This window comes from Mesoplodon densirostris, chromosome X (genome assembly GCF_025265405.1).
Source record: "Mesoplodon densirostris isolate mMesDen1 chromosome X, mMesDen1 primary haplotype, whole genome shotgun sequence".
Taxonomy (NCBI): domain Eukaryota; kingdom Metazoa; phylum Chordata; class Mammalia; order Artiodactyla; family Ziphiidae; genus Mesoplodon; species Mesoplodon densirostris.
This window is the reverse complement of record NC_082681.1, coordinates 15436299-15462595: the sequence shown is the minus strand read 5'-3', so window position 1 is coordinate 15462595 and position 26297 is coordinate 15436299. Positions and strand designations below refer to the sequence as shown.

Below are 26297 nucleotides of genomic sequence, written 5' to 3'. Positions count from 1 at the left end.
GAGAATTTTATTTTCAGTTATACACTGTGTTTGGTTTCAGGGCTTCTCTAACGCAGCCTGACCTTGTCTACACATTCTAACTGCATTTTCTACTACTAGTCCCCCCCCCCCCGCAAGAAGGCTCTGCTCTCAGCAAACTGGTATCCCTCCTCATTTTCTCTCTAAGTATCCCAGTTTATCGCCAACTGCTGCTCTCCTGGACTGGAATTATCTGCATCAATCTCCCTGAGAAGTAAACTGAAGGTTCAACTATACCACATTCAGCAACCTAATCTAAAAGATACTGTAACATATGAAGGGCTGTAGATACATAAAACTGACAAACCTTTACAAATTGACTTTCCCCTCAAGGCGATTAGCCAGTGATTCTTGGAGCTCTGTGTCTCATTCACTTAGTATACATTTGGGACTTGCTTCCTCAATAAAGATAAGCAACACCTCAGTGTATGTTATAAGCAGATGAAGAATTCTATAGCTGGATAGATGGAAGGATGGATGGATGGAGTGACGGAAGGATTACGGACAAACAGCTATGGGACACTCATCTGATTAAACCAGCATGGCTCCAAAATCAGAGTATCATTTACAGCCATTTGAGATTACCAAGGATCACTAAGTGATGACCTGAGATGAGAATAAAGTTTGATCAAGGCTAGTGTCTCAAAAGTTTAACTGTATTATAAATATCTTCTAACGGGTATACTTTTGATGCTCAAAAATCAGAGGCACTCTGACATTTGCCATTCTAATGGCCTTCTTTCAGAGACCCTGGCAATTACCAGGTTGTTTCAAAGTGGTCATACAAGAGATGGTGAGGAAGAGGAGCATACTGGCTCAGTGCGTGGGTTCTGGAGCCAGATGTCTGGGTTCAAACCCTGGTTCTGCCACTTACTACACCTAAGTGACCTTGGCCAATTTCCTTAACCACATTATGTCTCAGTTTCCCTATCTGTATAAATAAGGATGACGCTGATGATGACTTACAAGGCAGTTGTGAGGCAGTGCCTTCGTACAGTAAATACTCAAAAAATGTTAGTTGCTTTCATATAGCACAGTGAAATAGCAAATTCCTTTGCTGCCACTAACTAGTTGCTTCCAACACAGATTTTTAAAAAATCTCTGTAAAAAACTGTAATCCTAATACAAATAATTGAAATACATCTGTAGGGTTATTACACTTGAAACGCTGTGGCACAAATGAAATCAACACATTTTCTTAACTAGAATAAAAACAGAAAGATACAATCTTCGTAAAACTGAAAAAGAGAGAAAGGAGGCACACTTGCAAAATCCAAATGATCATGAGTATTTCCTTAAATGAACCATGCCACATTGACCAGGTACTATTTACTTAGCACATTATGACAGAACAGTTATTTGTGACTTTACTCAGGACTTCAATATAGTTCATTCGAAATACTTGCAAAAAAGGATCTAAAGTCAACTTCAGATGGCTTCTCAAAGGTTATGGCACACTCATTTGATTAAACCGGACTGACTCAGCTTGAGGGTTGGAATTTGGGGAGTATCAGCAAGTGGAGGGCTCTGGGTTAGGCACTAGGTCGGAGGCAGAAATAACCAGCATGTGAAATTACATGTACAGAACTATGAGAAGGCACAGGCCCAAGCCCTGCAACACCTGCAATGTCGGGGAGGCTGGGCACCCAGAGGGAGGGGTAAGTGTGCACACAGGCAGGCAGCACCCTGACTAAAGGGGACAAGGTGGTGGTCAGAGCAGCGAGAGGCTCTGGACAAAGAGAGGGTCATAGGTTTAGATCTGGAAACAGCTGGCCTCTACCTTCTACCGTTGTTTCCAAATCAAATAGTATGTGCATTGGGGCTTCGGTATTTGTCAAATCCTCTAACGCAAGGACCATCCCTTCTTTTTATTGAAACAAGTATTTAAAGAGCCTCGAATGGGCCAGGCCCAGTGATAAGCATCATTCCTGTGCTAAACTCAGTGGCTTATTCCCCCAGAAAGCCAACTCTGAGGCTCAGTTCCCCCTCTCCACGTCTCCGTTTTCCCATTCATGAAACGTGGCTCCCAGCTGGTGTCCCAGCAGCAGTGGACCCTTGTTTGATTTTAGTGACCAGGGGGCAATGTGGGACAGAATGCAATTAGGAACCCCTCTAGAGCTTCTGCTTTTAAGAGGTTTAGAAAAATCGCCATAAATGTTTCTGCTTTTTCATGAATGTTTTTCTTAATGTTAAATATTTAAAGTAATTTCTTTGTAATATCAGGACAGGTCGGGGATTTCTGAGAGAAAAGTGTGAGTGTGTGAATGTAGGGGGAGGGGAGCTGTGGAGGGGGTCTGAATATAGTCAGACCCTTGATGGGCCTAAGACTAAGTGCAAACTGTATCAGCTAGAGTTTCTAAACAAGGGAGTGCTCAATCAAGTTGACAGATAAAATACTCTAAAAGACATTTCAATATTGTAGCCACCTTTCAGGAACTACTGCCTCTATCCATAATTCCCTCTATTAAAGGCCCAAGGCAATCTTTTCCAACTAACTGTTCTTAGCAAGAGAACACTGATTAATTCTCCGCTTTTCTAAGTTTTCATCATTATTACAACTAAAATCTTTAAAAACTTTTGGAATCACTGTTAAAACATGCTTATGCTTGCCAAATACTGTCCCATTCGTGTTTTTTTTTTTTTTTTTTTTTGCGGTACGCGGGCCTCTCACTGTTGTGGCCTCTCCCGTTGCGGAGCACAGGCTCCAGACGCGCAGGCTCAGTGGCCCTGGCTCACGGGCCCAGCCACTCCGCGGCATGTGGGATCTTCCCGGACCGGGGCACGAACCCGTGTCCCCTGCATCAGCAGGGGGACTCTCAACCACTGCGCCACCTGCGCCCCTGTCCCATTCGTTTTTGATATGGTTGAATGGATTTGCTTTGGGAATAATTAAAGCTTAAGAAAGAAACTCCCTCAGCAAAAGGAAAGTTGTAGACCACTCTACAGATTGCTCAGACTGTTGTGTGAGAATCTCCATCATGTAAACTTCATTATAAATCTTCTGATTTTAATGTGATCCTCCAAAAGAAAGTTTGATTATACATTTATATTTAATGTTTGCTTATACATTTATATTTACATTTCTTGACCCTAAGAAATAGTGACTCTTGCAAGAACACAGATAACCTCTAGCTATTAACTGGTATATAACAAACTGGAGTAAGATTTGTTAAGGGTTTCGATTTTACTAATGTCTATTTGTTTCCAACATAGTGAACACTTGATTTACTTCTTAAATAATCCACACACACACCCCAAATTCCAAACAGCTAAATTGTAAGATTTTGTGGTGTCAGTGGCTATAAATCTCAGTAATAATCACCTCTGGACTTGGTTTAGTAGATTGGAGTCTATCTGATAATCAGGATTAAACAGCTAATCAAAACTGGCTTTGTAAATGTTTAAGCAAGGTTGGGTTGAGCAACTGTCTGTGGCATAATGCAATCCACCATGTCATTCCTATGGTTTACTTTTGCCATCTTTTTTCTTTTCATTATAAATAAATAAGTAGATATATTTATTTAGATGAATAAACACCCAGCCACCCAGTTACTATAGTGAAAGCAGGATTTGGGCTCTGATGGTGACCATAAAATATTAGGAAGAAATTCCTTTATTCACTCCTGGGAATAAACATTTAAAAATTTTAAAACAGTAACTATGTGAGGTGATGGATATGTTAACTAACTTTAATGTGACAATCATTTCTCAATGTATACATATGTCAAATCATTATGTTGTACACCTTAAACTTACACAATGTTGTATGGTAATTATATCTTAATATAGCTGAAAAAAACACAAAATAGAAAAAATCAAATAAGTATATTATAACTAAGGATTTTGGCTACACTTCTAATACAGCACATTCATGTTACAGTTTCTATTTTGCAGGAAGTAGACTCACATTAGTTAAAATAAACTTTGGGGTTTGGGGTAAGAAGCACATAACCTAGAACTCTAGTCAGGCTCAGATCCAAATAGCATCTGCAGAGGGAAAGAATTGGTGGGAGCAATTTCCAATTATACCTGTGACACACTAAACTATTCACATGGCATTTCTGGCAGATTTTTACAAAAAGAAAAGGGGGGGGTGGGACCCCAAATCTAATTACTTCAACCCATGACTCTCATCCAACTTCCCACCCTCATCCTTATTCTCATACTGCTCTGTGCTTCTTTCTTCCACCCCATATTCATGATGCCACTGTTCCCATTCCCTCCCTCACTCCGAACTCAGTGATTAAACTGTGCCCTGTACAATCTGCCATCCTTGTTTACCAAACTCCCTGCATCCTTAACATCAGAAAGCCTTCCCTACAAACACCTGCCTTCCCTAAGACTTAACTCTCTTCTGAAGACTCTTCCCCAGACAGTTAGGGGTCAGTCTCCTCTTGCCCCCACATCGCTTGTGCACTCCATTAATCCAACTTCACAAAAAGCCCCTCCTCCTTTCAGGCTCATATGATCTGGAGACAGAAGAGTTTACCCCTCCTCATCATGGACATCATGTCTCCTGGACATTTCCCCTTATTTATTTGGGTCACTGGAGGCCTTTCCATCTCATCCCCTGCCATCATCCTGTGAAATTTTAAAGTCTATGTGGACAACCAACTCTATACTCCGGTTTCATAGTTCTTGGACATTGTTTTCTCAAGTGACCTTTACTAGCCTTCATCATCTCTACCAAACAGCTCTCTGGTCACTTACTGACATCAACAAAAGACTTTGAAGTTCAGCTTTCAGTTCTGTTCCCTATGTTACCTCTTGCCACTGCAATTGGAAATACCATCATCCTCATGGACAACTGATCCAGAAACCTAGATTGTCAAGTCCCAGAACTCTTTTGCTCTAAGGATCTTCACCTACTCTATGGTGACAAACTAGGATTTATCAACTACTGCTTCATCTCTGACAGCTCAAAGAACAAAAGCACTCTCTCTCTTAGTCTTTCAGCTCTTTCACTCCCACTACAATAGCTCTTTAAAACCTCTAGTCTCTTGATCCCACCCTCAGTTTCTCAAATGCCTTACCTTCACTTTTCCTATAAAGTGTTCACTCGTGAAAACTATTCTCTCACCAGCTCTCAATTTCTTCCCAACCAGGCTTTCTGCCACAATTGACCTACAAAGCCCTAATTCCAGGACCAGTCTCAGAAATCGCTGTCTTCCTTCCTGCTTGAACAAAGCTAAGAACGGTTTTGCTAAAATCACACTAATGTGAAGTTTACGCCATTACAAATTCCTCAGTGCCACTCCACAAACCTCCCACTTGTCCTCGTTTGTTGCACTCTCCACTTACCCTAAGTGCCTATTTCAAAGCCTCATGACTCTCCTCAAGTTCCCTACCACACTCGTTTCTCTATGTGGGTCACCTTGCTCCTACATCCCTTAGAAAATCAGGGTCCTCTGCTGGACCTGTTGTGTGTGAGCATCGGGTCTCGCCCTCCAGTTTCAGAAGAGTGGATTTCTTCTCCTGTTTCAGACTGATAAAGAGCCTCCGCCTATGTTCCTGAGCTCTATCTTCTCATCTTTTTGCACCAATATTTTCCATCTCCCTTATACTATGAACTGCTTCATCTCCACTCCTTCCACTCTCCATCTCCCCATGGTTTCTTAGCTTTAATCTTTTAAGTCCTTATTTTCTTAAACACACTTTTCTTGACAATGGATCCTCTTCCAGCCTTATCTCTCTCCTTCCCTAGATAGGCCCTGTATAAAGCAAAGCTCTTTTAGGGCAGGGATTTGGGTGTTTTTTGTTTGGTTGGTTTTGTTCCCTGGTATACCACTAACCTAGAGCAGGGACTGGCACATAGTAAGAGCTCCACAATCAGTGGCTGAAAAATGAGTAGCCTCCTCTCAAAAGAATACACTCACTATGTCTACTTCTTCACCTCCCTCTTTACTCTTCCAGCCTTCTCTGTAAGCTGGTTCCTGCCCTACTCCCACAGCTCTAACCTGCCACATCAAATGGACAGTTTCTTACTTAACCTCTCACTAGTACTAACACTAGTAACCGTCTTCTCCCCCGTGAAGACTGTTTGCTCCTCTGCTTCCATGACATCACACCTCCTCTTGCCTCTCTGGATACTCTTTTTGAGTTTCCTTTGCCAAATTTGCTTGTCCTGGCCCCATATTATATGACTAGATGCTGGTATCTCTCTAGATTCAGCCCTCAGCTCTCTGGCCTTCACCACTCGGCATGCTCTCCCTGGGTAACCTAATCCATACGTATGGCTTTAATTACCATCTATATGAGGACTCCAAAAAGGAGTTATCTCCTTTTATCTCTAGCCCCAGACTTTTCTTCTGAGCTCTACACACAATAGGAAAGAAATAACATTGAGGTCTTGTGGTCCAAAGCACAATTTTAAGACCTTTACACGTATTTACTCATTTTGTGCTCACAACCAGCCCATTAGGAAGGTACTATTATTCCCACCATGTATAGATGAGGAAGCCGAGGCACAGAAAGGAGAACAACTTACTCAAGGCCACACAGCCAGCTAGTAAGTGGCAGAGATTCTTAATAGTGATATGAGTACCTTTCTTTTTTTTAAATAACAGCTTTATTTCTATACAATCCACATACTATAGATTTCACTCATTTAACAATACGATAATTTTTATTATGTTCATGGTGTTGTGCAAACACCACCACAATCTAGTTTTAGAACATTTTCATCACCCCAAAAAGAAATGTGGTACCCACTAGCAGTCATTGATATGAGCACTTTTAAACTTTGATTTTAGGAACTGAAACTTTAAGATAATTACACTTTTAAAAGAAGCAATTATAATATGTAAAGCCTGTTAAGACAAAATGGTTTCTTTTTTTAAGTGTACGTCTATTATTTTTTACAATACAAAAGATTCTTTTTTATGTGTTTAAAAAAGGAGTTTTCTACCAGGATTGGATTTACCCACGTGCTACAAGAAATTCAAACATGAGAGAGCTAAATATTCCTATAACCAGACAAATATTGTAGCCTTACTGTGTTACCAGAAGGAAGACACAGTAAATCCTCTCAGGAAGAACAGTAAAAAGAAGAATATCTTTAAGAGACTTAATAAAGAATGACCTCTTTTTACCTACACAACTTTACATATAATACCTATGTGTCTAATAACATGAAAAATGAAACCAATTGTATACAGCCAGAAGAATATATAAACGGCAATTATCAACAGCATATATGGCACAACTGAAAAGAAACTGCTTAACAGAAGAACATGTAAAAGGCTTTTTTAAAACAGAAGAGTTCATTAGACTTTTAATGACTATAATTAGAGAAGGTATTTCCACGCTGCTCCAGGTGGAGTGACGCAGCGAGAGTAAAATTGCACCACTGATGCCAGCTTTCCTTGTCCAATAACTGCAAAGCTCTAATGAGTTATTTCTAATCTAATTTACTATTTGAGGACTTGGGACAGACCAGGAAAGAAAAAGAAATATAATAGATTTATAGGTTTAAAGTGATACGAGAAAAGAACCACCACTGAAGAAAAGCATCAGTATCCAATTTTACAAAACAGAAGTCTTTCAAATGTCTTGTTTCAAGCTCTTCTCTTTCATATATACTGTGCCTAATTTGAGGTTCGAAATGTGTTACTTCAAAATATATCTGATGCAGATCCCACAGCTCCTAATAACCTTGAAACCGTCACTGGTGTGAAAGGACAGCTCTTTATTTCCATCTGGGATAAAGGTATGAAGTGAGTGAACTCATCTCTTGGAGCCACGTAGGCTCTTTGTTCAATTCATACATCATTTATCGAGCACCTGCTATACCCCAGACTCTATTTTGGGTGCTGGCGAGCAGAGAGGAAAAAAGATGTAATCCCTTGCTTCACAGTTAAGTAGTGGGGGAGGCATCATCTAATGAGGCAGAATATGAGACTATGATAAGTAGTACAGCCTGGATCTAACAAGATTGTTCTGTTTTTAGACCAAGTATTTCCAAACTTTTATTCTAGAAAACGTGGTGAGTTCAGCTGCAAAAACCATGTGATTCATGGGAGGGAGAAAGAGAATAGTTCCAAAGGAAGTGGAGAGGGGGGAAAGGGTAGATCTGAGAAGCGTGAAGGTATTCTTTCACTCACTAATTCATTCATTCCACAAATATTTTAAATTTAGTACCTACTATGTCGGGCTCAGAAGATATAAAGAGGAATAAGATTCTGCCCAATCTCCCAAAGAGGTCTCAGTTTAGTGGGCACAGTAAATGAACACTGATACTGCATGCTGACAAACGGAGATGAGAATAATTATAATGGTTAATATCCACTCAAGATTTACCATGTGCCCGGTATCTTTCAAAGCATTTCACATGGATTAACTCATTTACTCCTGATTACAACCCAATGAAGTAAGTAGCTACTAGTTTTCCCATTTTATAGATGAGGAAACTGAACCACAAAGAGATTATATGACTTATTCTAGGTCAGGTGGCTAGAAAGGAACAGAGCCAAGATTTGCATGTTGACAGACTGACTTTCAAGCCTGCATCTTCAACCCCAATACTACACTATCTTAAATAAATGTATAAATCAAGATTATGTAATCCTGGATAATAATCCTCACAGCAAAGCTATGAGGTAGGTTTTATCATCCCCACTTTAGAGATGAGGAACTTGAAGGACAGAGAGGATAACTAAATCACTCAGTCTTCCAGCTAAGTAGCAGAGCCAGAATACAAATGCACATTGGCCATAAATCTCTTAATATATTAGAAATGTTAGCTCTAACTCCATTGTAAAAGTAAACCACTATGTATATAGTTCTTCCAGAGTAGCAGTATCACACTGAAAAATACTCAAGTTTTTAAAATGCCTTAGGCACATGGTACCCTGGGGAGTAACTTCTGTAGCATCTGTGTCTGAATTAAACAGTTACCACAGAAAATAATAATTCTTGAGGACTAGCAATATACACAGCACTCTGATTTGTTTTGATAAGAACAGAAACCCTCCGGAGGAGAAGACAAACAGGACATAGGACTGACATTACGGTGTTGTTGGTAGTAGAGTCGGGTCTGCTGTAATTACACTGTGTGCTGCACAGAGAACTGTTCAGGGAGAAAAATTCTATGTTACTTGTGGACTTTAATTTCAAAATGATTTTATCTATGAAGTCTACCACTTAGGAAAACACATTTGTTAGCATCATTCCTGAGAAGCATATAAAATAGCACTCATCAGGGCCACACAGCAGCCTGAGTCATATGCTGAGTTAGAGGAGAAATTAGAAAACTTTTATTAGTGGAAAATGCAACATTTCCAAAAATTCTGAAGCCTTAAGAAAAAAACAAATTCCCCTAAGTGTTTTCTAAGAAAAAATATTAGAAAAAAGAATTTTAGAATAACTGAAGTATATGTAATCGTGTTAAGGATTCTTTACATATCTAAAATAATTTTCTAGTTTATATTACATAAAATGAATCACAGTGTATGTGTAAGATAAATATTAAAGTATAGTTTTACAGCTATTAATTTTAATTTGCTCTTTGAATATACTTTCCAGTATACTTTTAGGACTTAACTTCTTACCAATGAAGCTACAAGTTTCTTAACTTTAAGAAATCCAAGGTTGTTTTAACTGTATGCCAACTTTTGAAAAGTAGCCAAAACTTGCCAAAAGAACAAATTATCAACATTTGACATGAACAATAATGGTATGATCTCTTATCCAAGTGTGTGACTGATACAGACAGTGGGCGTCAAGAAGACCTCGGATCAAAACGCTGGCCCTGCCACTTACTAGCAAGGTATGTCATATTTGGCAAATTACTTAACCACTATATGCCTCAGTATCCCTATATGTAAATTGGAACCATACTATATTCCTATAAGGATTAAACAAAATAACATATATAGAGTGCCTGACCCATAGTTGGCACTCAGTAAGTGTTAATTTCCATCACCACCACCCACACCTCCATTTTCTGAAAAGAGTAAGGAACAAATATTAAATACTACTTTTGCCAGATGGAGCTTAGTACACATACAGTTTCACTTTCCAAGATACGAAAATGAGTAGTTTTCTGCCTTTCTGCATCAGATTTCGGGAAACTGACTAAGATGCCTACCTACCCTGACTAGATGTCAGTCTTTACAAGCCTGGACCAATTTCCTTCCTGGCTGCAAAAGATGGAGGGCTCTGAAGCTGATGAAAACGAAGCAAGGAGGTAAAAAGGGTCTCAACTGAGACAGATCTACTAGCCCAAGCCTAGCCTGGAATTCGATAACAGTAACAATATTCCTCAAAAATTGAAGTCTGAATAGGCTTACTGCTCTAATAAAGGTCAAAGTTCAAAAGTTCCCATTTCTGTCTAAAATGTTTACGTTTTTCCTTTAGATATTCACATATCTAATTTAAACGAGCTGCTATAATAATTATTTAAAAATCCAAAACACTAATATAAAGACAAAATAATAGTGTTGAAAAATCTGTTTTAATTCCATTCAAACATTTATTTCACAAAGAATGATTTGATACTTTCAAGCAATAACAGACTATGCTCTGGAAATGCAGAAATAAACATGTAGCTATACTAGGTATCTCTAAGGCCAACTTCCCAAGAGAGAAATAATAATAACTAATCCTTACTGAACATTTACTAATTACCAGGCACTCTTGTAATACGTTATACAGACCTACTTTTTTAATCTACATGACAACTCCGTGCAGTAAACGACTTTTAGCCCGATTTTACAGAAAAGGAGACTCAGGCAGAGGGACTTATGTAAGCTGCCCTTGGTCACAAAGATAAAACGTCACGGGTAGGATCTGAAGTCAGGCATTGTGGCTCCAGACAGTACACTCATAACATACTCTCTGAGGCAGCTGACTGAGGCAAACATTCTTTCAATCATTCAACAAATATTCTCTGGGTGCCTACCACGTACCTAGTACTGGTTTAGGAAGTGAGAATACAAGTTAGCCAGCAGACAAAAATTCCTTCCTTCGTGGAGCTTATATTCTAGTGGGAGAAGACAGACAGACAATAAACAAGGTAAGTAAAATATACAATATGATAGATAGTCATAAGTGCTAAGGACAGCAGTATCAAGGGAGGAAGATAAGAAGTGTTTGGGGAGATTGCAATTTTAGATAGAATAGTGAACAAAGGGCTCCCTGAGAAGGAGGCTTCATGAATAAAGGACGGACTCCCCTCACCCTGCTCACACACAGACATGGAGAAAGTACATAAAGATTTCCCCCATGGCTGTAGTCTCTAAAAATTCACAATCTGGTAGAGAAGACAGGCACTCAAATAGATCATTATAATCCAGTGTGGTGAGTGTAACATCAGAAGAGCTATAGGCAAGAGGGGGCAAGGAGGGTGTCTAACTCAAACCCAGTTAGGGGTTAACCAAGACTTCTTAGATTTAATGCCTGAAGCTAGTCTGACAAAAATGAGGCATTAGACAGACTAAGAAACAAGAGGGAAGATCTAGCAGAGGAGCCAGCAAGTGCAAAGGCAGGAGATGGCAAGGAGTGACTGAGTGATCTCCAAGGAGCTCCCCTATTGCTGAAGGAAAATGTTTAAGGAGAACGATGGCCAGAAGGAGAGGCAAGGTTGGATAGGCACCAAGCACCCTGGGGTACATGTGACCACATTCACCTAGGCAGAAACTTTTGAGGGCCTGGGCCATAGATAGCTTCTGCCATGAGAATGGAAAAGAGTAGATGGAATTGTTAGAGGAAAAAACAAATAGGACTGGGAGGTTTATTTCATGGATGACAGTAAGTGGGAACAGCACCCACTCAGAGAGGGCACACAGAAGGATCAGATTTGTGACTGGAATGAGCTGTTTGGGACACACTAGTACTTCTGAGGTGTCTGTGGGAAAGGCAAGTGGCCCACTTCAGTAGGCAGGCCCAAATATAGGTCAGGGGAGAGGACTGGTCTGGACAAGAGATTTGTTCTTCATCTGCCTAAATTCAACATAGAGGGCATGACAATGGATGGGACCACCCCACAAAAAGAGAGTCAAGGACAGACCTTTAAGGAGCAACAATATTTTAAGGGCTCTCTGATTTTACAGTGCTGGACAATATATATCAATCCACATATTTAAAGTGTACATGTCAATAGTTTATAATATGTTCATGGAGTTGGGCAACTATCGCCATGATTCAGTTTCAGAACATTTTCATCCCCTAAATTGAAACTCTGAAACTGTTAGCAGTCACCCTCCATCTGCCCATTTCCTCTCCTCCACAGCCCTTGGTAATCACTAACTTACTTTCTGCATATTCTGAGCCTTTTCTAAAAAAATGATACAAATGAACTTATTCACAAAACATAAACCAACTCATAGACAAAGAAAAATTTATGATTACCAAAGGGGAAAGGGTTGGGGGAATAAATTAGGAGCCTGGGATTAACAGATACATACTAGTTTATGTAAAATAGATAAACAACAAGGTCTTACTGTATAGCACAGGGAACTATGTTCAATATCTTGTAATAACCTATAATGGAAAAAGAATCTTAAAAAGGAATATATATGTATAATATATATATATATATATATATATATATATATATATATATATATATATGACTGAATCACTTTGCTGTACACCAGAAACTAACATAACATTTTAAATCAACTATACTTCAATTAGGAACAAAACGATCCTTTGACCATTTTTCAGTTGGGCTATTTGTCTTTTTATTGTTGAGTACACACTGTTTTATTAGAGTCCCCACTCTGATGCTTACTACCTGTGGGACCCCAGATAAGTCATTTAACTTTTCTCTAATCAGTTACTTCATCTATATATTGGGAACAACAGTACCAAGTACCCCATAGTGCTGTGAGGATTAAATAAGATAGTGTCGTTGATCATTAAATGGTAGCTATTATTGTTCAAAATAATATTTACACACATTAATATTTACACACACTTTTAGATATGTGTGTTCAAATGTGTGATGATGGTTTTCATTCTTATTGTTTCAAAAGGTTTTTTTACACTGGCTTTATTTTTAAACTATGAACTATCAAAATAGAAAAACTTTCAATAATAATATCATTACTCTGATTTTTATTTTAAAAATAGCTTGTGTGATTCTACAAACAAGAGTAAATAAAACTACAGAAGGATGTTTGTTAACAGCATTGTTTAAAACAGTAAACAAAACAAAACAAAACAGAATAATCCAAATATCCATCAGGAGGGGACTGTTTAAATTAACGGTGAAATATCCAAACAATGGACTATTGTGCAAATGTTAAAATATAAGAATAGCTCAAGATGTACCAATATGAAATTATCTCTAACACACATCAAGTAAAAAAGCAAACTAAAGAATATTATATATTGTATGATTCCAACTGTGTATATAAAAAAGATATATATTCATGAGCATAAATGTATGAGCATGTGTGTATGCACAAATGTGTATATGATTCAATAGACATAAAAACAATTTGAACACCCAGACAAGAAATTTAACAGTGGTTACCTCTGGGGAATAGGGCTGCAAATGAAGCGGGGATGTAAACTTTTTTATATCTTCTATAGTTTAAAAAAAGTTTTAACCACATATAATACTTTTCAATTAAAAAAAAATCCTGATAACTGTCAATCAAAATTTTCTCAGTCTATCCTAGTTACATAAAATGTAAATGAAAGAGAGAACCTGAATTAAAATAAATCACTCCTATTGATTTATTTTAATAAATAAATAAATATGTAGAAACTGATCTGAATCTTAAGTTATAATAAAGCATACTTCAGTCCCTGTTTGGGTGACACAACTTGAGCATTTTAAGACAACTCAAGGAATTAAAATACAGGAGTGCTAGCTTTATACAGCGAAAAAACTTATTTCAACCGTAGTAATGTCCGTAGTAATGTTCAGAACAACAGCATCTAAAAGAGTCCACATCAACCTTGATCATATGATCAAATATATGATTTGTGTCAATTCTGAAGAAAATGTGACACCCTGAAAAAGCTTTAAAGAATGATTGCACAGATTCATACTTTCAACAAACATTTATTGAGCACCAACTATGCATTAAGCAATCTGTTAGGTACCAGAGACTATGACAAATACTAATAATGGAAGCATGTATAAAATGCTCTAGGGAATTCCCTGGCGGCCCAGTGGTTAGGACTTCGCACCCCACCCCCCACCAACCCCAAGAAAAAAAGCTCTAATGGGCACAGAGCACAGGCATGGGAGAGATTCATTCTGACCCAGGGAAGAGAGATCTAGGACAGCTTCAATGAAGAATCCACATTTGAGCAGGGTCTAGGACTGCATCAGAGAATGGGAATGGAGGGAACTCCAGAAAGAGGGAAAAGCAGGAGCAAATGCCTGGAGGTATCTGGCAAACACCTAGAGGCATCTGAGCCTGTGAATAATCCAGTATGGCCAGAAACCAGGGTATTGGGGAGAAGAGAAGTAGTCATAGAAAGGAGGCTATAAAGGTAGGTCTGAGAAAACCTGTGAGGGAATTTAGAGCTAACTGGATATGGCAAGACTGATATTTTTAAAAAGAACCCTCTTGATTAAAAAATGTAAGAAGATAATTACTTTAAAAGTCAGGATAGGGACTTCCCTGGTGGTCCAGTGGTTAAGAATCCGCCTTCCAATCCAGGGGATCCCTGGTTGGGGAACTAAGATCCCACATGCCACAGGGCAACTAAGCATGCACAGCAACTACTGAGCCCGTGTGCCACAACTACAGAGCCCACATGTCGCAACTACTGAGCCTGTGTGCTCTGGAGCCCACAAGCCACAACTAGAAGGAAGCCAACGTGCTGCAACTACGACCCAACACAGCCAAATAAATAAATAAACATTTTTTTAAAAAGTAAAAAAATGAAACTCAGGATAACAATTACTTTGGAAGGAGGGAAGGTTTATGATTGGGATAGGGCACCTAGGGGGACTTTCGGCATGGCTGACAATGTTCCATCTCTTGATCTGGATGGAGATTTTAAGTATGTTTGCCTTGTAATACTGTATTAAGCTACTCATTTGATTGCTTGGTGTTTTGAATCCTTGTCTCATTTTACAATACAAAAGGCTAAAAAAGAAAGTACACCCTTTTGTGACACTGTGTAGTTAGACTAGGGAAGAGAGGGAACCAGCAAGATAAGGAAAGAAGTTATATTGTCTAGATGTAAGATGAAGAGGGTGAGGCCCAGGGCAAGGACAATGGGAGTCAGGAGGAAATAAACCCATTTGAGAAACATCTTGAGAGTTAACTGCCAGAGGCTTAGAGAAGACACAGAGAGTAAGTTCAGATTTGGACATATTGAGTATGAGATACCTTTGGGACTTCAAATACTATTTTTCCTATTTAAACTTACGGCTTTCCTTTACTTTGGTACACATCCATCAATCATAATATTCTATTCCCTATCAGTCATAATTCAATTCTTGTTTTCGGCTTTCAAATAGGATAAAGAAGTGAGACGGGAGTAATTCTTGATGTAACAGCAGACTTGGAAAAAAGGAGGAATATGGTAAAGAGAGATGTGTATAAACATACATAAAGGAGAAGCTCTTTGGTGAAATCAGTGACTCAGTAGTGAAAGACAGAAATAAATGCATAATATCCCAAGTGAACTATTCCACTAAAATGGAAGAAAGGATCTGTAAAGCAAGGGCTGTTGGGTCAAAGAGTTTCCCATCCTGATCAACAAAAATCAAAGGAGGGGACTGTATCATGCAGCCAGGTTCATTTCTTCCTAGGTTTTTCCATGTAACCTAGGAAGAAATATAATAGAAATGTGAAGGTGAGAGAGATGGGCCAATGAGAAAGAGAAGAAAGCACAGTGGAGGAGTAGGTGATTTTACTTATGTACGAGCCAAAATGAACTGTCCTCACTTGAGAGGAGAATTAGTTATCAGCAACTGTGTGTGTGAGATTAATTACAGAATGGGCCACAGCACCCCATGTGCCTAGAGTCCCATGGTGCTTTATCACAGAACAGGCACTCACCAAAGGCATGAACAACCAACTTTTATAATATGCACCTAGAAATATTAAGATTTTTACCCTCACACCCTTGCTTTTTCTACTTCATATTAATAATAAAACCTAGCTACTATTTATTGAAAAAATACTCTATGCCAGGCACAGTCTAAGCTCTCAGCATGAAGTACTTGGTTGAATCCTCACAGCAAGCCCATGACGTAGGTGCCAATATTCATCCTCCTATTACAAATAAACTTGGGCCCCTTCAAGTGGCACCTCTGGAGAAACAACACATGAGGGAGAATGCATAAGACAGAACTGGGCCTGGGCCTGGGCCTGGCTCATACATAGTCCAACCCAGGTCACCAGGGTAAAACATTACATAGGGATTAGGAGTTAAATCTCCAGTTGCTGATCATGAGTGATTTTGTGGGACCTTATCCTCGCATGTCTATCTCCTCTGACAACATGTGGCAGTGGTAGGCAGTTGGTAGTGATACTGAGATTTGGGATCCTGGCCAGCTCCCTGTTTCTTTCCATCAAAAATATGGCCAACATCTGGCAGCGTCAGCAAATGTCAAGATGAGTCTTCACTAATTCATACGTTACAAACTGGATTGTCAAAACTGGTCAAATTCCATTACAGAATTATAGTTCAGCTGCACTGAACACTAAATACATATGAGCCATTAGGTGGGCCTTTAAATCTCTGCTGTATGGAAATTTCTATTCTGGTAGTAGTTGTAAGAGATTTGATCTTTATCATACTTTTCCTGGCAGCAGTAAAATTCCATTTCCATCAACTCTGTTTCCTCTCAGGAAAGAAGTCTCTCAGGAAATACTCAAACCATTGTTTTTAACAAAGTTCTCAAATATGAATCATTTTCAACTGCCAGGAAAAAACTTCTGCCCCCACTGTTTTGCATCATAATATACTTTCCCTAAAATGACAGTTTTGGGGCAAGACATACTTACTTGACTTTGCTCAAGCAGTTCACTCTGCCTCAACTATCTTCTCCCTTAGATCTGCTTGTCCAAGTCCTACCAACTCATTCATTCATTCAACGGTTATTTCCTGAGCACCCAGTAGTTTTTCAGATGCTAGAGGTTCAATTAAGTGCATTAGAAATTAACTAGGCAGGGCTTCCCTGGTGGCACAGTGGTTGAGAGTCCGCCTGCTGATGCAGGGGACACGGGTTCGTGCCCTGGTCCGGGAAGATCTCACATGCCGTGGAGTGGCTGGGCCCGTGAGCCACGGCCGCTGAGCCTGTGCGTCCGGAGCCTGTGCTCCGCAATGGGAGAGGCCACAACAGTGTGAGGCCTGCGTACTGCAAAAACAAAAAGAAATTAACTAGGCAGAGATTTAGGGATGATCATTGTAGGCAGTGGGACCATCATCTGACATGCTGAGAATTTCCCTCAAGGAAAAGTTTCCCAGAAGAGGAAACATTTAAAGCTGGCCCTTTAAGTACAAGCAGGAGGAGTTCAATGGAAGAGGAAAGGCATTTACGAAGGCTAAGAGGAAGGCCTCCAACGACAGGGAGCACAATTGAGCTGCTGCCTCAGAAATTCATCCTAATGTTTGTGCTGAAGGCTCGCTTCCAATGGGTTGCACCTGACCAATGACAGTACATCAGGGACAGGACTGTACTGATCACTGACTTTTGGACTCCCCAAAGGCTTTTCTGAAACTTTCTTCAGCTGCATAGCAGTCTAGAGAGCTTCCACCTAAGCTACTCTCTCTCCTCTTCACTAGGGGTCAGGCGTGCATCATGGGCACTCCCACCCTTCCCATCTCCCCCTCCCTCACCCCCCTTGTCTCTCACATAGGTGGTTGGTTATAAAATCCTTGCCGTTTAATCCTAAATTTCTCCTTCTCAGAGGACCCAGACTAACACAGCATTCTAGACAGAGGGCCCACCATGAGTTAACACCCAGAGGCATGAAAAATCATGACGTGCTCTGAGCACCTAGAAATATTGATTTTACCCTCACACCCTTGATTCTTCTACTGCATAATAATAATAAAACCTAGCTACCGTTTATTGAACAAATATTCTATGCCAGGCACAGCCTAAGCCCTCACCATGCGTTACTTGGTTGAATCCTCACAGTAAGCCCATGATGTAGGTGCCGATATTCATCCCCCTATTACACTGTCCTTTTTTTTTTTTTTTTTTTTTTTGGCTGCGGCATGTGGGATCTTAGTTCCCTGACCATGGATCGAACCTGCGTCCCCTGCATTGGAAGCACAGAGTCTTAACCACTGGACCACCAAGGAAGTCCCATCATCCCCCTATTACAAATGAAGGAACGTGCATCCCTTCAAGTGTCACCTCTGGAGAAACTAGACATGAAAAAGAATGCATAGGACAGAACTGGGTCTGGGCACAAAGGAGCACCTACCTCATACACAGCCCAAACCAGGTCACCAGGGTATTGAGATTTGGGATCCTGGCCAGAGGGGTGGGTACAGAGGGAGAAGCTGGGCAAAATCAGAGAAGGCCTTTTATGTCCTGATAAGAAGCTTGGACTTGGTCCTCTGAGAAACAGGGAACCACCAGAAAGTTTTAAGCAGGGAAAGGGCATGTGTTTTCAAAAGACTGTTCTGTGGGCAGAATGAAGGATGGACTGGAGTAAGCAGAAATGGAAGCATCTCTGTCTATGCTTCCATCTTGTCTGCTGGCTTGTGAGGTCCTAAAGAGTAGAATCATATTTTTTGTTTGTTTTGCTTTAATCTCTATGCCCCTGTAATGATTAGGAAAGTGTTTAACACAAAGTAACTACTCAAGAGGCCACACCAAATTTACCAGGCTAGGCCTCACCTCACTGCCCAACATTTTAATTAAAACCAGCCCAAAAGTTTAATGACCAACTTTTGAACATTCCTGCTTGGACACTGGAAGTCTCCGTCTAGGCAATCTAGAAAGGGAAAGTTATACATATGAAGGGTAGAAGTTCCTCTCAAAACTATCTCCCACCAACTACTTGTTTCATGAACTCTCTTTGAAGCTGACATCAATCACATTTGTTGATCCTAACTGTGGGGACAAAGGTGGTCATTAAACATTTGGTTTTTGAAGGTTTACCAGGTCAATGAGCCAGATCAGGCTTAAGACCCAGAGGTCTTATGCAAAGAACACTGGACAAAAACCAAAATTGGGTTCTGGATACTGGCGCAATATCCAAAGGTGATCTTTGGGAAAACATATCCCACAGGTCTATTTTTTCATCATAAAGTAGAAATAAGACCTACCCTACTTAAGGTGTCAATTATATTAGAAGATGTTATCAAGGTGCTTTGAAAACAGTAGTATGTAAAATACTGTATTTGTTCACTTAAAAATTTCTTAAGAGGGTAGATTTCAAGAGTTCTTACACACACACACACACACACACACACACACACAAATAAACATAAGGGCAGGAGGAGACTTTCTTGGAGGTGATGGATATGTATATTATCCTGATTGTGTTGATGGTTTCAAGGGTGTATGGATATGTTTAAATCCATCAAATTGTTTACATTAAATATGGGCAGTATTCTGTATAACAATCATACCTCAATAAAGTTGTTTAAAAAAAAGACTAGTGACCACCAATTCTGATTTGCAGCAACACCAAGGGATGGTGTGATATTATCCAAAAATTCTCAAAATACAATTGATTTTCCTTTCCTTTCATCTGTCAAACAGCATTTTTAGTTGGAAGTGTACTGCTAGGAAATCAAATAATGAAAATCAATTCCCAAAAGGCTATGCATTGCTTCAGCTGGAGCCAAAAACCCTCCTTAGGTCCTGGACAGTAGAAAGGTCATCTGATGGTGGCCTGATGTCCTTTCTCAGAGTCAGCCTTTTTTCTCATTGCTACCTCCTGACTTGACTGATGCAACACCGAAGTTGTTGGGCCCTACTTGTGATAACCAAAATAACCTTACCAAAAAAAGGAATCATTACCTCCAAACAGCCTGAAGTGGTTTGTGTCAGACAAGAGAGTTTCAGTGACTCAGAAACTATCAGAGCTGCATGAGCAAAGGGACTGAAGCTGGCTATCAATGGTTGGTTGCTCCTGTAAAATGAAAGTGGCATCTCTAGTCCTCTGGGCTGAGACAACCACTTCCAGATCACACACACAGACACACATGCACACTATCATTTCCAGAGCCCAAAGCATTCAGCAGGAGATTTTAAATCAAATTTCAAACTGATTTAGTAAACTGGTATTGTTTTGACTTAGGAGGCGGGTAAAAAATAGAGGAAACTAAGTCCATTCTTAGAAAAAGGAACTTGCTCTAGGCTATTTTGGCAAAAGAATTAAACAAATTACAGAAATCATTTTCCAAACCCAAATTAATTATTTCCAGTTATACAGTATGTTTAATGGTAGGAAATTAATAATGATGACAGTAATGGACCCCATTATATTGAACACATTCTATGCACATGGCACTTTACCTGTATTATCTTTATTCCTCATAACAACCAAAGTTAACAGTCTGTCTACATTTCAAATTAAAAACAAAATAAAAAAATGAGTCTCAGAGAGACAAATGTGCCATAAATCAAGTAAATGGCAGAGATAAGATGAAAACCAAGATATCTAAAAAGCTCAGGTTTTTAGATGGCAATGAAAGGTGGTAGAACGTTTCTCCCTTTCCTAATCTCAGTCAATCTTTCCTCCACCCTCCCTGCAGTACTGCCCCCCGCCCCCCATACCCAACCCGGTTCCCTGCTCCGCCCCTCCCCTGCCACATTCAGACACTCATTTCCAGAGAGGGGCATTAAAATGTAATGGGCTGATCATGGGTTTTTACCAAACAAACCTGCAGTTAAGTTCTGACCGTGCCATTTACTAGCTCCAAAGACTTCAGTGGTACAAATAACTTGTTGGATCTCAATTTTCAATTAAGATTAAATTAAATAAACATACACATTGCCTGGTACGTAGACACTCACTATATTTGTTGCCTTTCCCCTCACTCTTTTGATAGCCTAAAGATCAAATAAAGATGAAGAACAGCACCCTACCTGTATTGTATCAAAGGTAAGGATAGCAAGGATGGAAGTGGTTCTAGTGACCTATAAAACACTCATATGGTTAAGGAATTGCCAACAACTTTGCGGCATCTAACCAGGATTTTTATCCAAAAAATATAAGAGAATAATACACAATGGTCATTTGGGATTTAGCCTATGAATGCGAGGTTGGTTCACCATTCTTAATTCAAACAATGCCATTTACAATATCAACAGTCTAAGGAAGAAAATCCATATGATTATTTAAACAGATGCAGAAAAAACTGGTATTCATTCAACAACCATTCACAATTTTAAAAAATACTCAGTTAACTAGAAATAGAAGGGAACTTCCTCATCCTGAAGAAGATCATCTATGAAAAAAACCTACAGATAACTCATACTTAATGGTGAAAGACTGAATGATTTCCCCCTAAGATCAGGGGAACCCACTCTTACCATTTCTATTCAACATCATACTAGATGAAAGTCCTAGCTAATGCAGTTAAGGTACAGAAAATAAAGATACATAAAACTGGAGAGGAGAAATAAAACTATCTTTATTCACAGAGAACATAATTATCTAAGTAGAAAATTCAAAAGAATCTATAAAAAACTACTAGATCTAGTATGTGACTTTAGCAAGGATGGAAAGTATAAGACCACCTTACAAAAATGAACTGTATTTTTATATACATCAGTGAACAACTGGAGGCTGAAAGTTTTATAGGCACCATTTGCAACAGAACCAATAAATATGCAATACTCAGGAATCAATCTAACAAAGTATTATAAGATTTATATGCTGAAAATTACCAGAAACAAACAAAAAACACCAATGAGAGAAATCAAAGACATAAGTAATTGGAGAGGTATAGTGTTCATGGATCAGAGGACTCAGTATCATCAATATTGCAATTCTCTCCCAAATTAATTTATAGATTCAATTCATCCCCAATTCAGCATTCAAGTCAATGCTCAATAAAATCTAAGCTGGCTTCTTTCTTAGAAATTTATAAGATGGTTCTAAAATTTATATGGAAAAACAATCTAGGATAACCAAGACAATTTCAAAAAAGAAAAAGCTGAAGGACTCAAACCAACCGATCTAGAGGCTTACTATAAAGGTACACTATTCAAGACAGTGTGATACTGGTAAAAAGATAAACACATAGATCAATGGAACAGAATCTGATCCATATATATACAGGCATACCCCAGAGAATATTGTGGGTTTGGTTCCAGACTAGCACAATAAAGTGAATATTGCAATAAAGTGAGTCACACAAATTTCTTGGTTTCCCAGTGCATATATGAAAGTCAAATATACACTATACTGTAGTCTATTAAGTGTACAATAGCATTATGTCTAAAAAAAACACCAATGTACATACCCTGATTAAAAGCTACTTTATTTTTATTGCGAAAAAACACCAACCATCATCTGAGCCTTCAGCAAGTGGTAATCTTTTTGCTAGTGGAGGGTTTGAAATATTATGAAAATTACGAAAATGTGACACAGAGACATGGAGTGAGCAAATGCTGTTGGAAAAATGGAGCCGATAGACTTACCTGACACAGGGTTGCCACAAAACTTCAATTTGTAAAAATCGCAGTATCTGCAAAGTGCAGTAAAGCAATGTACAAAAAATGAGGTATGCTTGTATATGGTCAACTGATTTTTGATGAAGATGCCAACTTAATTCAATAGACAAAGGATAGTCTTTTTGTCTTTCAACAAATGATGCTGGAACAAAGGGACATATCTATATTTTAAAAAAAGAACCTCAACCCAAACCTCACTGTATACATCTAACTTGAAATGGATCTTAGACTGAAACATAAAACCTAATGCTACAAAACGTCTAGAATAAAACAGAAGTAAATCTTCATGATCTTAAGCCTGGTAATTATTTCTTATATAGGACAGAAGAAGCATGAACCATAAAAGAAAAAGTGATCAATTGAATTTCATCAAAACTTAAAACTTTTGCTCTTTAAAAGACATTAAGAAAATTTTAAAAATAAAAAGACAAGCCACAGACTGGAATTAAAAAAAAAAAAAGTTACAGTCACTTTGAAATACAGTTTGACAATTTCTTATGAAGTTAAACACACATCATAAAATCCAGCCATCCCACTCCTTGGTATTTACTTAAGAGAAATAAAAATATATGTCTACCCAAAACCTGAACTGTAAACGATTACAACTTTATTCATAATCACTGCAAAATTTTAAACTATCCAAATGTCCATCAATTGGTGTGAATGGATAAACAGATTGTTGTACATTCATATAATGTAATTCTACTCAGCAATAGAATGCAGCAAACTATTGATAAATTCAATGACATGGATGACCTCAAAAGCATTACGCTAAGCAAAATAAGCCAGATTTGAAAGGCTACATATTATTTTTTTAGTATTTAATTAATTAATTAATTAATTTGGCTGCACCGGGTCTTAGTTGCGGCATGCGGGATCTAGTTCCCTGACCAGGGATCGAGCCCGGCCCCCCTGCATTTGGAGCGCGGAGTTTTAACCACTGGACCACCAGGGCAGTACCAAAGGCTACATATTTTGATTTCACTTATACGAGGTTCTGGAAATGAGAAAACTATAGAGACAGAAATCAGAGCAGTGGTTGCCAGGGGTTGGCAACATAGGGAGGACACTGACTACAAAGGATCATGAGGGAACACTCTGGGTGACAGAAAATTCTATTATCTTGATTTCAGTGGTGGCCACAAGCTATATTAAGTTTGTCAAAATTCACAGACTGGTACATACCTAAAAAGTGTGAATTTTACTTTATGTAAAGTGTATCTCAATAAACCTAAAGAAAAGCATACTATCTCAGAAATGGCCGGCTATTTTAGGCAGAAATCTACATCCAATAGAACTAAAACTGCTGAGTTCTGACTGAAATTTCAAGATTCATGATTAAAGAACAGGCAGACAAGGAGGACAAAGTTCATGACAGTGTTGTGTGTCTTTCACTGCTCATTGATATAACTATGCAAAAAAAAAAGGGCTCTCTCATAAGAAGGGGATAAATTTAGGACCAAAATACCCCATTTGCTATTTATTTGAAACAGATCAACTTAAAATGATAAATGGCCACTAACTGTTCTCACCAATTGCTTGAGTTTGTAGATGACTCATTCAAAGTATTGCTTAATAAGACAGGAACTTGTTCAAGTACTAATTCTCCTCACTTTACAACTGTTCTGATTTACCAGAACAGGAAAGAAGCATTTTCATTCTGTGCAATTTCTTTCTCTTGATTAGAGTTTTGAAGAGACAGGAGAGAAGCTTATCTTGGCAGCAGAGGCTGCCAGGTAGAAGGTGAAGAGTTGTCCAACCCCATGTAAAAGTATGAGATTAGATCATTCCCTAACACCATACACAAAAATAAGCTCAAAATGGATTAAAGACCTAAATGTAAGGCCAGAAACTATCAAACTCTTAGAGGAAAACATAGGCAGGACACTCTATGACATAAATCACAGCAAGATCCTTTTGGACCCACCTCCTAGAGAAATGGAAATAAAAACAAAGATAAACAAATGGGACCTAATGAAACTTCAAAGCTTTTGCACAGCAAAGGAAACCATAAAGAAGACCAAAAGACAACCCTCAGAATGGGAGAAAATATTTGCAAATGAAGCAACTGACAAAGGATTAATCTCCAAAATTTATAAACAGCTCATGCAGCTCAGTAGCAAAAAAACAAAGAACCCAATCCAAAAATAGGCAGAAGACTTAAATAGGCATTTCTCCAAAGAAGATATACAGACTGCCAACAAACACATGAAAGAATGCTCAACATCATTAATCATTAGAGAAATGCAAATCAAAACTACAATGAGATATCATCTCACACCAGTCAGAATGGCCATCATCAAGAAATCCAGAAACAATAAATGCTGGAGAGGGTGTGGAGAAAAGGGAACACTCTTGCACTGCTGGTGGGAATGTGAATTGGTACAGCCACTATGGAGAACAGTATGGAGGTTCCTTAAAAAACTAAAAATAGAACTACCATATGATCCAGCAATCCCACTACTAGGCATATACCCTGAGAAAACCATAATTCAAAAAGAGGCATGTACCAAAATGTTCATTGCAGCTCTATTCACAATAGCCCGGAGCTGGAAACAACCTAAGTGTCCATCATCGGATGAATGGATAAAGAAGATGTGGCACATATATACAATGGAATATTACTCAGCCATAAAAAGAAACGAAACTGAGCTATTTGTAATGAGGTGGATAGACCTAGAGTCTGTCATACAGAGTGAAGTAAGTCAGAAAGAGAAAGACAAATACTGTATGCTAACACATATATATGGAATTAAAAAAAAAATGTCATGAAGAACCTAGGGGTAAAACGAGAATAAAGACACAGACCTACTTGAGAATGGACTTGAGGATATGGGGAGGGGGAAGGGTAAGCTGTGACAAAGCGAAAGAGAGGCATGGACATATATACAATACCAAACGTAAGGTAGATAGATAGTGGGAAGCAGCCGCAGAGCACAGGGAGATCAGCTCGGTGCTTTGTGACTGCCTGGAGGGGTGGGATGGGGAGGGTGGGAGGGAGGGAGATGCATGAGGGAAGGGATGTGGGAACAGATGTATATGTATGACTGATTCACTTTGTTATAAAGCAGAAACTAATAAAAAAAAAGAGTTGTCCAACCTTCCCCCCACCCCCAAAGGGCCTTTCTCCCTGTATGGCAGGTAGGCTGTTCAGTGATAGTTGCAGGCAGGTGTCTAGCCATGGATAAGCCAGTAAGCGTGGTCCTAGGTTGGCAGGGAGCTACAGTCAAAACAATGGTAGGAGTCTTCTCAGTAGCATTCTCAATGCTCCAAGGGAGACCTAAAGTGAAAAATAGACTATAGAAGACTTGTCTTCATTTCTTTACTCATCCATTCATCCAACACATATCTATTGACTGCCCATTCTGGGCCAGTCTCTGTGTTAAGGCTGAAGACACAGAGATAACTGCCTGGTGTAGAGTAGTTTACAATCTTCGGGTGGCAGGCATGGGGGTGTATAAGGGGCAACAGCAGCCAACAAACAGGTCAAAGTACACCTTAATGGAAAAGGAAGGTCAGAGTTGTGATTTATTCCTCCCTGTGTACCATTTTCCATCAGGCATTCAGTGTCCCGGGAGTTCACCATGGAGATGAGACCGGCAGTCATTCCAGGTAGCGGGAACAACATATGCAAGAGAAGTGTGAGTAAGCACGATGTAGCCAGGAAACTGCACGAAATTTGGGGGCACTGAGAGCCTGATGAAAA

General features: G+C 39.1%; 1 protein-coding gene and 1 pseudogene across 2 annotated transcripts in view; one reads left to right on the top strand and one right to left on the bottom strand.

Annotated features, from left to right (window-relative positions):
• The window catches only part of ATP11C (ATPase phospholipid transporting 11C), a 174188-nt gene that overhangs the window by 109820 nt on the left and 38071 nt on the right, over positions 1-26297 (bottom strand). The gene's annotated exons all lie outside the window — the stretch shown is intronic.
• Positions 21001-21113, top strand: LOC132482814 (U6atac minor spliceosomal RNA; annotated as a pseudogene).